Source organism: Rana temporaria, chromosome 7 (assembly GCF_905171775.1).
Source record: "Rana temporaria chromosome 7, aRanTem1.1, whole genome shotgun sequence".
NCBI classification, from domain to species: domain Eukaryota; kingdom Metazoa; phylum Chordata; class Amphibia; order Anura; family Ranidae; genus Rana; species Rana temporaria.
This window is the reverse complement of record NC_053495.1, coordinates 151134489-151148334: the sequence shown is the minus strand read 5'-3', so window position 1 is coordinate 151148334 and position 13846 is coordinate 151134489. Positions and strand designations below refer to the sequence as shown.

At 44.9% G+C, this 13846-nt stretch overlaps 1 protein-coding gene across 1 annotated transcript in view; it reads left to right on the top strand.

Moving 5' to 3' along the window:
• Positions 1 to 12230: 12230 nt before the first annotated feature.
• LOC120945765 (dimethylaniline monooxygenase [N-oxide-forming] 2-like) overlaps positions 12231 to 13846 on the top strand; it is a 61066-nt gene continuing 59450 nt past the window's right edge. Inside the window, exon 1 of the mRNA XM_040360146.1 lies at positions 12231 to 12331. The gene's annotated coding sequence lies outside the window, so the exon portion shown is untranslated. The remainder of the gene's footprint in view (positions 12332 to 13846) is intronic.

The following is a 13846-nucleotide window of genomic DNA, read 5'->3' as shown; positions in this document are numbered from 1 at the left end:
TTCATACAGGTATGTCTTCCCACACAGGGGGCGCTCATCATTACTGCAAAACATAACATTCAGCCTCCTGGCTCTCTTGTTGCTGCTTTTCCTCTTCAGGGTCCCTCCTGAACATAAGTACCATTTTGGTGCTCTTGACCATAAAACTTAACGTCAAGTGCTTGCCAATACTGAGTACCGATACCTTTGCGTGTGATTTGAGCCCATACAAAATGAATGTGCTCAAATCGCACTGCAAAGAATCACAAGCTATTTGAACAGGAATTCGGTGCGATTTCTGTCTGAATCACATGCAGTTTTCCCCACCATTCCTGTTTGGACCCAGGCTGCAATTCACACAGGAGCAGTGCGGCAAACCGCATGCGATTCAGACAGGAATCGCACCGTATTCCTGTTTAAATCACATGTGATTATTTGCAGTGCAATTTGATCCTATTCATTTTCAGATCAAACTCCAAAGGTATTGGTTTAGGGTATCAGAGAATTTTCACGAGTACTCTTTTTTTGTATACACAATGAAATATCCAAACAGTCCCAAAGCTCAAACTAGTTTCAAATACTTATAATAAAAATAAATGGTGCCAATATACTTGCACTCATTTATGTTTTTAGAAAGATTAATCCTTGCAAAAACCACACATTTTTGTAATCTAATGATTTGTTTAACCCCCTTCCCGTCCGCGCTATAGCCGAATGATGGCTACAGCGTGGACCTACTTTGCCAGGAGGCTGTCATATGACGGCCTCCTGTGCTTGAGTAAGGGGTCAATCCTGACCCCTTACCACATGATCAGCTGTCAGCCAATGACAGCTGATCGTGTGATGTAAACAGAGCTGGTAATCGGCTATTTTTTCTCCCTGCGCTGATAGCGGGAGGAGAAAAAAAAAAACGATCACCAGCGGCTGTGAAAGGGACATAGGTCCCGATCAGGGAGAGCAGCTGCCGAGTGATCTGTGCCCACCAGTGCCCCCTGCCAGTGCCCACAGTGCTACCTATCAATGCCAACAATCAGTGCCTCATTACCAGTTCTGCCCATCAGTGCCACTTACTAGTGCCCATCAGTGCCATCTATTAGTGCCCATCAGTGCCATTTATCAGTGCTACCTATCAGTGACACCTATCAGTGCCCTTCAGTGCCACTCATAAGTACCACCCATCAGTGCCACCTATTAGTGCCCATCAATGCCGCCTCATCAATGCTGCCTTATAAGTGTCCATCAGTGCCACCTTATCTGTGCTTATCAGTGCAACCAATCAGTGCCCATCAGTGCAGCCCATCAGTGCAGTCTCATCAGCGCATATCAATGTAGGAGAAGAATTACCTGTTTGCAAAATTGTATAACAAACACTGGGCCAGATTCACAAAGCACGTACGCCGGCGAATCTAGAGATGCGCGGCGTAATTCAAAAATGCGCCGTGCGTATCTATGCGCCGTATCCTCAAAACGAGATATGCCTGAAAACCATTTTTTTCCGTCCGACGTAAAACGATTACACCGGCGCATCTTGGAGCGCAAAATACGCTAGACGCACCATTGATTTGCTAGTCAAATATGCAAATGAGGGAGATACGGCGATCCACAAAAGTACGCTTGTGTAGCGCAGGCTACGCCCTGTGCGCATCTGCTATTTTCCCGGCGGAAAGTTACACCTTATAAAAGCTGCCTTAACTTTACACCAGACGTGTGCAGGTCAGCTAAAGCAACACCATTAGGGACGAGCTGAGCACACACACTTGCAGGACAACAATCTGTATGCCAACATGCCAGGGGCATCCATGGTCATAGCTATACTAGTGACTTTATAGGCACGCAGAAGGAGGAGGGAACGGAGGAGGAGAAGGAGGGCACAGGAGAGGATATACCGCACACGCCTAGATGTCTTTGGCATGCCTGCTTCTGAGGTGTATCGCACCTTCAGATTCAGCCCTGAAGCCATCATGGAATTAACTACAACCCTGAAAGATGACATCACCAGCCCAACACAACGCTCACATGCACTGGAGCCACTGGTCAAGGTCATAGCAACACTGCATTTCCTGGCCACTGGCTCTTTTCAGCGTACAAGTGGAGTGGTGGCTGGGATGGCACAATCCTCCATTAGCAGATGTGTGCACCAGGTTGTCCCTGCAATCCTGAGACGCATGGCCAACCAAATCATCAAACCCACCCATGAGGACCCACACACATTAATCATGGCACAAGGAGAATGCATGCATGCACACCACTGTGGTCCCTAGCACACACACCCCACATCCTCATCGAATTGGATTAGACCAAAGTACACCGCACGGTACTAGGGAGCAGCAACGCCCCGCCAAGGCTACAATTATGTCACTGTACATTCATACACCATTCACATGGACCTGGGATCACTTCTCCCTGGTCCTGGGGATCCCTACTCCACCAAAAATGAGGGTGATACCCCTTTTCTGGCAGGAATGTCACCCCCACATTCATACATCATTCACACACATAAAACAAATCATAATCACAGTAAAAATCCATAAAAAATAAGGGGAAAAAAAACAAAAGCACATACCAAATTAGCGACGGCGTGAGCTACGCCTGGGCCGGCCACGGCCACTCAGGGGAGACTCATGGGGGGGAGCAGGGGAAGGAGGAGCCTCCCCTGGTGTCTGTCCACCTGCTGGCCTGCCCTCCAAGGCCACGGCTATTCTGGTCAGGCCCACAGTGAGGGCTGCCGTATTGGCCTGGACAGCCTGGGTATTGTCCTGGACAGCCTTGGTCAGGGCATTCACCTCCAGGGCCACGCCTGCTGTGGCGGTCTGCAGGTCACAAAAGCAGGTGATGATCGCCAATGAGTTTGTGCCCACATCATTGACGGAGTCTTTTATGGAGAGAAGGCTTTCCTCCATCTGGGCCAAAAATCCGGGTGACCTGACCCAGATGGTGGGTCTGACGGGCCTGGTCCCTCCTTAGATTTGCAGGCAGAAAGTCTGCCACCCCCCTGGTCTTCTGGGTGGCCTTCCTGACTGCAGATGAGGCTTGTGGCCTGGGAGGAGGGGAGCCCTGTTGGGGGAGGAGTGGGAGGGGCTACCCCTGATGGAGGCCTGACTGCTGCCAGCCACAGGGGGAGCCTCATCCAAAAGCCGAAGTATTTCACTGGCAAGGTCAAGCTGATCCTCCTCAACCTCCCCCCCTCATCCTCCTCCCCCTCAACCTCCTCATGAGGTGAGGTGTGGCCACTCCCCTGCCCTGAGGACTCCTGCCTTTCTTGGGGCTCTTCAGCAGCCTGTTGTCCGGGGGATGGAGCAGACTGGCCAGATGGCCCAGCACTCTCCTGTCCATCTGTGGATGACACAAAACATACACAGGTTGGAGGATCCACACACTTGGCACATATTACCTTCCGCCCCCCCACACATGCTACTCACCAGATAGAAAAAAAAAAACGTACCTGTCCTCACGGCCTCATTGGAGTCAAAGCCAGGCAGGCCCACCACTTGCTGGCTGTGGAAGCACTGGGCCACCGCACGCTCCTCATCAGTCCACCTGATGGTGCAAGGTGGTCCCCCTCCAGTGCCTCTGGCATGCACAGTAATCTTGGCCAGCTTATCACGGACCAGGCTCGTCAGATCATTGATCTTCTTTGCGATCCCAGTGACGGTCCTCGTCTCCCCCCCCCCACATTGATCTCATCAGTAATCTCCTGGAGGATCGCCTTCTTCCTGGCCGGGGTGATGTCCCGGCTCTCAGGGCCATGTAAAAATCGCCCATATCGGGTGATGGCCCTAGCAAGTATTTGCTTCTCCTGAACCGAGAAGTTGAGCTTTCTCCTCTTTGTTGCCATATCACCCAACACTCATCACCAAACAGACACAAAAATCAGACAGAACAAACAGACACAAAAAGACACAGAACAAACAGACACAAAAAGACACAGAACAAACAGACACAAAAAGACACAGAACAAACAGACACAAAAAGACACAGAACAAACAGACACAAAAACCAGACACCAAAATCAAACAGCACAAACAGACAGCTAATACAGACTCCAAAAACCACACAGAAAAAACAGACACAAAAAACAGTCAGAAAAAACAAACACCTAATACCAATAAATCTTTCCTACAACACTCCTACACAAACCAACACACAGCCACAGACAACAGAACAAAAGCACCTCGCTTTCAGGAAGGGGAACACAGGGATGTACTTTTGCAATGGAAGGGTGTATGTCTGGGCCTATTTATACACAGGGCGTATCTCACTAAGTACGCCGGGCCTAGTTCCTATCTCACTGATTGCGCCGGGCCGAGTTCTGAGCATGCCCAGTGAGGTGCATATTCATGCGCGCATGCGTAGTACAGCCGGCCCTTCATTTGCATGGGGTCACGGCTCATTTCAATGGAGCACGCCCACTTCCTTCCCACTTTCAATTACCCTGCCTTACACCTCGGAATTTACGTTACGCTGGCGCAAATTTGGGCGCAAATACTCTGTGGATACGGTACTTACGTCACAAAATTGAACCGGCGTAACGTAACAGAGATGTGCTACGCCGATCTAAATATGCGCCGCTCTACGTCTGGCCCTATGAATTTATTTATTTATTTTTTAAATTTGTTTTCGTCTTTTTTGGTTTGTTTCGCAAAAAATAAAAACCCCAGCAGTGATTAAATACCACCAAAAGAAAACTCTATTAGCTAGATTCAGGTAGAGTTAGGTCGGCGTATCAGTAGATACGCCGACCTAACTCAGAATCTGCGCCAGCCACAGGGGGAGCTATGTTTAAGTGTATTCTCAAACAGAGATACGCTTAAACATATCTAAGATACAACGGCTTGCGCCGTCCTATCTTAGGTTGCAATATTTAGGCTGGCCACTAGGTGGCGCTTCCATTGCGGTCGACGTAGAATATGTAAATCAGTAGATACGCCTATTCACGAACGTACGCACGGCCGACGCAGTACATTTACGCCGTTTACGTAACGCTTTTTCAGGCCTAAAGTTATTCCATCTTATAGATGGAATAGTAATGTTAAAGTATGGCCGCCGTTCCTGCTTCGAAATTCGAAAATTTTACGTTGTTTGCGTAAGTCGTCCGTGACTAGGGATTTACGTCGTTTACGTCCACGTCGAAATCAATAGGCCCGTGCGGCGGACTTATCCGCAATGCACACTGGGAAATGTAGGCGCATGCGCAGTTGCAAAAAAATGTCAATCACGTCGGGTCAAGCCTAATTATCATAAAACAGGCCCCCTCAGCCAAATTTGAATTAGGCGCCCTTACGCCCGCCCGCTTTAGGCTACGCCGCCGTAACTTAGCAGGCAAGTACATTGTGAATCATGTACTTGCCTCGCTAACTTACGGCGCCATAGCCTAAATGCCTTAAGCTACGCCGCCGCAAGAATGCGCTCGCCATCCTGAATCTAGCTATATCTGTGTGAAAAAATGATAAAAATTTCATTTGGGTACAGTTTAGCATGACCGTGCAATTGTCATTCAAAGTGTGACGGCGCTGAAAGCTGAAAATAGGTCTGGGCAGGAGGGGGGTTTAAGTACCCAGTAAGCAAGTTTGACTGTATCAATAATACACATTTAGTGTGAATTGAAGATAAAAAATGCTAAGAAATGTAAAATTGGAACAAGGCACCAAGGCACCAATTCCTCATAGGGGTGATTCGGTATCATATGACAGAGCTTGTGAATAGATTCATGTATGTCCACATATTTTCACTTAGCATCTAATTCTAGATATGTTAAAAAATATCAGAAGTGATCGGCAGATAACTCTGATCCAAGCGCACAATGGTATCTTTATAAGAACTTTGAAGCAGTAAAAAGCAGCTATTATAATAAAACAGAATACAGGAAAACATATGTGTTATTAAAAAGTTATCAATAAAACATTAACAGCGCTAGAGCCGCTTGAACAGGCTCATGAGCTATTTAACTCATAATCTGCAAAATAAAAAATGAAACTATTGGTACAAAATATCCCTATAGGTAATCTCTATCCAATAATTTCAGTCACTCAGAGTCCCATTCCAAAACTCAGTCCAATATGACTCCTTGAATGACAGTTCACCCTTCACACATCTCTGGTTGAGTTTAAAGGGTGCAACACCAGATCCTGTCAGGATATGCAAATTTCACTCTGCCGTGCTCCCCTTATGGTGTTGTACTCACCAGATTGTAGATGTTACCAGCATTGAATAAATCCAGCCAATACGACCCGTCTCAGCTACTCTCCTCCTGGTGTGTGTTGGTGATATCCATTGGGTGTATGCGTGCAGCACAGCGGACATGCAGGGAAGCAAAGGAGACTGCATATGGTGTAAAACCCTTTATTATGAAATATTACCCCTGCTACCCACATATGCTTACACAGTAAAAATTGATTAAAACTTGTCACTTAAAATGCTGCGTCTGCTCACTCATAAAGAGGCTTCAGATCACCAAATTGTCTGCTCCGCGAGTCCCGGGTAGATGCTAGCTTCAGTGCAAGTATACCGTCGTGAGGCCAGTCGTGTAGAGAGTCCAGAGAAGGGCAACACAACTAATAAAGGGACTGGAGGACCTCAGCTATGTTGAAAGACTACAAGCATATGAACTTATTCTCTCTGGATAGAAAACACTTGAGAGCAGATATGCTAGCAATGTACAAATACCGTACTGGTAACCCTAGCATAGGGAAAAAACTTTCCAGTGAAAGTGAATTTAAAAAGACACACGGCCATTCACTGAAATTGGAAAAGAAGCTGTTTAACCTTAAACTGTGTAGAGGGTTCTTTACTGTCAAAGCAGTAAGGATGTGGAATTGCCTTCCACAAGCAGTGCTATAAGCAGGGAGCGTCGATAGTTTCAAAAAACTATTAGATGGGCACCTTAACGATTACAACATACAAAGATATACAATGTAATATTGACATAAACACATACACCCCCACACACACCGCAGATTGAACTGGATGGACTGGTGTCTTTTTTTCAACCTTACCAACTATGATATTGATAAAGGAACTCGCACTTAAATACATTTAAATATGAATGATATATCAAATCCAGTGAAGGCATCATAGTGCAGTTGAATCATAATGGTCCCCTATAGATCATGCCTGTCATATATAGTATGGAGTGGTTTTGTGTGAACATTAGGGATGAGCCGAACACACCCCCGGTTCGGTTCGTAGTGGAACATGTGAACAGGTAAAAAATGTGTTCAAACACGCGAACACCGTTAAAGTCTATGGAACACGAACGTGAAAAATCAAAAGTGCTAATTTTAAAGGTTAATATGCAAGATATTGTCATAAAAAGTGTTTGGGGACCTGGGTCCTGCCCCAGGGGACATGTATCAATGCAAAAAAGTTTTTAAAACTGCAATTTTTTCGGAAGCACTGATTTTAATAATGCTTAAAGTGAAACAATAAGAGTAAAATATTCCTTAAAATTTTGTACCTGGGGGGTGTCTATAGAATGCCTGTAAAGTGGCACGTTTTTACCGTGTTTAGAACAGTCCCTGCACAAAATGACATTTCTAAAATAAAAAAGTCATTCAAAACTACTTGCGGCTATAATGAATTGTTGGGTCCCGGTAATACAGATAAAAGTCATTGAAAAAAACGTCATGGGTTCCCCCCTAGTTCATTACCAGGCCCTTTGGGTCTGGTATGAATATTAAGGGGAACCCCAAACCAAAATTAGAAAAAAATGGCGTGGGGGTCCCCCCAAAAATCCATCGACTCGAACATCGGGCTCATCCCCAGTGAACACACAGGAATAATCTCAAACATACAGTAGGCACAGAAGTCCTCAAGTGTCTGTATGGCTAATAGATTCTTGCTGCCAACTGGAAGGTCCTGGGTATCTTGGTTCAGTGAGTGTGTGATGGAGGAGTAGATGAGATGCAGTACATGACACCAACTGTGTTCCAACAAGTTTTTATCATAGTTTCCTTTAGGCCGCGTACACACGATCAGTTAAACCGATGAGAACAGTCTGATGGACCGTTTTCATCAGTCCAAACCGATCGTGTGTGGGCGCCATCGGTTATTTAACCATCGGTTAAAAAAAAAGCCAACTTGTTTTAAATTTAAAATCCATCGGTTAAAAATCCACGCATGCTCATACTAAATTAGGGGATGGTAGCGCTCGTTCTGGTAAAACTAGCGTTCGTTATGGAGATAGCACATTCATCACGCTGTAACAGACAGAAAAGCACAAAACGTCTTTTACTAACACAAAATCAGCTAAAGTAGCCCCAAGGGTGGCGCCATTGGATTTGAAATTCCTCTTTATAGTGCCGTCGTACGTGGTTTACGTGTCCGCGTTCTGACACGATCGTTTTTTTAACAGATGGTGTGTAGGCGCCACTGACCATCAGTCAGCTTCATCAGTTAACCGATGGAAAAGTCCATCAGACCGTTCTCATCGGATGGACCGATCGTGTGTACGCGGCCTTAGAGGTGTGTGTCTATACTGTGATCACTTTTCATTAGTGTGTAAATTGTTCTATTACCAAAAAGAATATTATTTGCTATACTACCAAAGTATGTCCAAAATTTTTAATTGGTATGTTCAAACAGAAGAAGGGTTGAGCCTACCAGGGAGACCGGTGAGGGGTTTGTGAGGCAGGGCAGAGGCTTCCGTCCATATTTCGACCCAGTAATTAAGTCTGGGATCATATACATCATATTTGGAAGAAAATTATCAGTTTGAGGAACCAGTTTACCAATTCACATCAGATCAGTCCAGAGAATTTGTGTTAAGATTCACATTGATTGTATAGATTAAAGTGGTTGTAAACCCACTAAATAAAAGAAGCATATTAGCTCATTATGAAATACTCACCTTAGATTGAAGCCTCCGCAGCGGTCCCAGAACACAGCTCCAGCCGGCAACATCGTTCCCGGAGTTACTGTCGGGTATCGCGGGCTTTGGCGCTGTGATTGGCCGGAGCCAGGATGGTACACTTACTGAAGCAACGGCTTGAATGTGTAATTTCTTCAATGCGCATGTGCCGATGATGTCGGCATATGCAGATACCTGGGTAGCTACGGGTAAGCCTTATTATAGGCTTACCTGTAGTCAAAAGTGGATTGTAAGGATTTGCAACCACTTTAAATAAGTAATTTGCTTTCCACGTTTTTTCATAATATTCATTGGTAATTCAGCCTCATTGTCATACACTGATAATCTGTTCTTTGAAGCAATTATGTGATTGTATCAATGAGGTGCAAACTGGTAAATACATTGCCCGCTATGATGCCAAAACAGCCATGTAATTAGAAAACACTTATATAGGCAGATTCAGAAAGACTTAGGCTGGCGTATCAGTAGATACGGCAGCCTAAGTCTGAATCTGCGCCGACGCAAATTTAAGCGTATTCTGGTAACCAGATACGCTTAAATTAGGCTAAGATACAAGCGGCGTAAGTGTCTTACACCGTCGTATCTTAAAGTGTAATTTTTAGGCTGGCCGCTAGGTGGCGCTTCCATTGCATTCGGCGTAGAATATGTAAATCACTAGATACGCCTATTCACGAACGTACGCCCGGCCGACGCAGTACAGATACACCGTTTACGTAAGGCATTTTCAGGCGTAAAGTTATTCCATCAAATAGCTGGACTAGTAATGTTAAGTATGGCCGTCGTTCCAGCGTCGAAATTTGAAAATGTAACGTCGTTTGCGTAAGTCGTCCGTGAATAGGGCTGGACGTAATTTACGTCCACATCGAAACCAATACATCCGTGCGGCATACTTTGCCACAATGCACACTGGGATATGTACACGGACGGCGCATGCGCCGTTCGTAAAAACCGTCAATCACGTCAGGTCACAGTTAATTTACATACAATACGCCCCTCACATCCTCATTTGAATTAGGTGCGCTTACGCCGGCCCCATTTACGCTACGCCGCCGTAACTTAGCAGGCAAGTACTTTGTGAATACAGTAGTGTAAATATGATACGCTACGCCGCCGCAAGGATGCGCCCGCCTACCTGAATCCAGCTAATAGACTTTTTTTTTAAAGCAGATCACAGCTTTTCTGATAATAAGGCTCTCACTTTTTTTGTTGATGTCATTCCCAGTTGTTCCTCATAGTGGACTGAGTCTTTGACTCTTCTCATCATTAGGAAATATTGGTATTGGACTTTTTCATCGATTTATGTTTGTAAGCAGGGGCGGACTGTGACAACTCATGGGGCCCCCAGTCAATAGGAGATTATGGGGCCCCTGGGCAATAGATTATGGGGCCACACAGTATACACACACACAGTATACATATACAGTATACACACACAGACACAGTATACATACACAGGGGTAGATTCACGTAGAATGGCGTTTCTTTGTGCGGGCGTAACGTATCCTATTTACGTTACGCCTCCGCAACTTTTACAGGCAAGTGCCGTATTCTTAAAAGAAAGTTGCGGCGGCGTAGCGTAAATAGGCCGGCGTAAGCCCGCCTAATTCAAATTGTGAAGAGGTGGGCGTGTGTTATGTAAATTAACCCTGACCCGACGTGATTGACGTTTTTCACGAATGGTGCATGCGCCGTCCGTGGAATTTCTCAGTGTGCATTGCTCCAAAGTACGCCGCAAGGACGTCATTGGTTTCGACGTGAACATAAATGACGTCCAGCCCCATTCACGGACGACTTACGCAAACAACGTACATTTTTCAAATTTCGTCGCGGGAACGACGGCCATACTTAACATTGGTGCGCCGCATATACGCCTCATATAGCAGGGGTAACTTTACGCCGCGAAGAGCCTAACGTAAACGGCGTAAATGTACTGCGTCGGACGGGCGTATGTTCGTGAATTCGCGTATCTAGCTGATTTACATATTCTAGGCGTAAATCAGCGTACACGCCCCTAGCGGCCAGCGTAAATATGCAGTTAAGATCTGACGGCGTAAGAGACTTACGCCGGTCGGATCTAATAGAAATCTATGCGTAACTGGTTCTATGAACCAGGCGCATAGATACGACCGGCCAGACTCAGAGATACGGCGGCGTATCTGGAGATATGCCTTCGTATCTCCTCTGTGAATCTACCCCACAGTATACACACACATACACACAATGTACACACACAGGGCCAGATTTTCGTACAGCGGCGTATTGTTGCGCGGGCGTAACGTATCCTATTTACGTTACGCCTCCGCAACTTAGACGGGCAAGTGCTGTATTCTCAAAGCACTTGCTCCGTAAGTTGCGGCGGCGTAGCGTAAATAGGCCGGCGTAAGCCCGCCTAATTCAAATGTGGGACAGGGGGGCATGTTTTATGTTAATGGTATGTGACCCGACGTGATTGATGTTTTTCACGAACGGCGCATGCGCCGTCCGTGGACATATCCCAGTGTGCATTGCTCCAAATACGCCGCAAGGACGTATTGGTTTTGACGTGAATGTAAATTACGTCCAGCCCCATTCACGGACGACTTACGCAAACGACATAAAATTTTCAAATTTCGTTGCGGGAACGACGGCCATACTTAACATTGATATGCCTCATATAGCAGGGGTAACTTTACGCCGGGAAAAGCCTAACGTAAACGGCGTGTCTGTACTGCGTCGGCCGGGCATACGTTTGTGAATTTGCGTATCTAGCTGATTTACATATTTCTAAGCGTAAATCATCGTACACGCCCCTAGCGGCCAGCGTAAATATGCAGTTACGATCCAACGGCGTAAGAGACTTACGCCAGTCGGATCTAAGGGAAATCTATGCGTAACTGATTCTAAGAATCAGGCGCATAGATACGACGGCGCAACTTAGAGATACGACGGTGTATCTGGAGATACGCCGTCGTATCTCGTTTGTGAATCTGGGCCACAGTATACATACACACAGAATATACATACACACACTGAAAAGGTACTGGAAAGGCGGGCAGCAATATTCTTGGGATTTTTTTTTAAAACACAGATTTTTACATACTGTCCCTGGTTGTGGCTGGTAACCCTGATGGGGTCCCCTAGTGGCATGGGGCCCTTGGGCAGTGCCCAAGTGCCCGAATGGTCAGTCCGCCTCTGTTTGTAAGTAGCATTGATTAGCACAACACTCTTCTGCTAATCATTACTTTATTTACCTTTGAAAGCTTGGACTTTAGCTAATAAGAATAATACTAAACTTTAAGAAAATAGTAAATCATTACAGATTTAAGACCACATTAGATACTGATGTACTGCCCTTTCCTCCTGTCTTTTTCAGCACACCCATATTTCAGGTCTTTATTTTCGAGGGAGGAGCAGAACAAGACATTCAAATGAGAATCAGTAAGCTTCACTTCGGTGATACTGACCTGGCAGGGATCTGCATTAACGTGACATCTACAGCTGCATCAAGTAAGTCTCTGTAGCACATATCCAGTTAGCAAACTATAAGAGAAACGATATTTTAAATATTTTACAGTGCTATAAACATTGGTATGTTTTAGATAAATCATTTTATCTTAATGACTTTTATATGCCCAGTATTTGCTAAAACTTGTCATTTAAAAAAAAAAAAAAAAAAAAACTTGTCATTTAATATTTCTGTATTTTATAGTTTGTCAACATATGGAAGTCTAAAACAAATTAATTTGCTAGAAAATAGTTAAAGATAAAAATCGGATCCTGTTTGCTTATATGGGTAAAACATTAATGTCCTTTGTAATGTATGTTGTTGCTAAAACATAGTAGCACTGTATGTATATGTATGTATAATGTATACTTTAATTTGTTAATGTTTAAATAATTCATATTGTTTATTTAAAACATGTTCAAACAATGAGTCAAATGTCAATGTTACTGACTTCGATTTTTGGCACTATATCAGGGCTACCCCACCCAGGGGCAGATTCAGAGTCTAGTCTCAGTAGATGCACTGCCAGAAAATAACATGCTGCTTACGGAACTGGATTTAATGTATAATACAGTGTACATAGGTCAGTAGTATGTAGGGCAGTGTACAGAGGTCAGTAGGATGTAGGGCAGTGTACAGAGGTCAGTAGGATGTAGGGCAGTGTACAGAGGTCAGTAGTATGTATGGTAATGTACAGAGGTCAGTAGTATATAGGGTAGTGTACAGAGGTCAGTAGTATGTAGGGCAGTATACAGAGGTCAGTAGTATGTAGGGCAGTGTACAGAGTTCAGTAGGATGTAGGGCAGTGTACAGAGGTTAGTAGGATGTAGGGCAGTGTACAGAGGTCAGTATGATGTATGGCAGTGTACAGAGGTCAGTAGAATGTAGGGGAGTGTACAGATGTCAATAGTATGTAGATCAGTGTACAGAGGTCAGTAGGATGTAGGGTAGTGTACAGAGGTCAGTAGTATGTATGGTAATGTACAGAGGTCAGTAGTGGGTAGGGGAGTGTACAGGGGTCAGTAGTATGTAGGGCAGTGTACAGAGGTCATTAGTAGGTAGGGTAGTGTACAGAGGTCAGTAGTATGTAGGGTAGTGTACAGAGGTCAGTAGTATGTAGGGTAGTGTACATAGGTCAGTAGTTTGTAGGGCAGTGTACAGAGGTCAGTAGTATGTAGGGCAGTGTACAGGGTCCAGTAGTAGATAGGGAACTGTACAGAGGTCATCTCTTCTCTTGGGTAAACCTAATATAATGCAAGATTGGAAATCCCTAAATGTACCTAATATTGCTGCTGTTTTCAATGATCTGAATCGAATTGTTCACTTGGATGTCTATATCCCTTGAAAAATGAAAACCTGACTAAGTTTATGGCCTCTTGGAGTTGCTGGACTTCACATAGACTATATGTAGGGTGATACGGTTTAAGGCAAAACAACTTTTGATTTTACATTACGGTACTTTTTCTAATTCACTTACTGTACCCCATCACCATTATGCATAGTTTAATACATTAGGA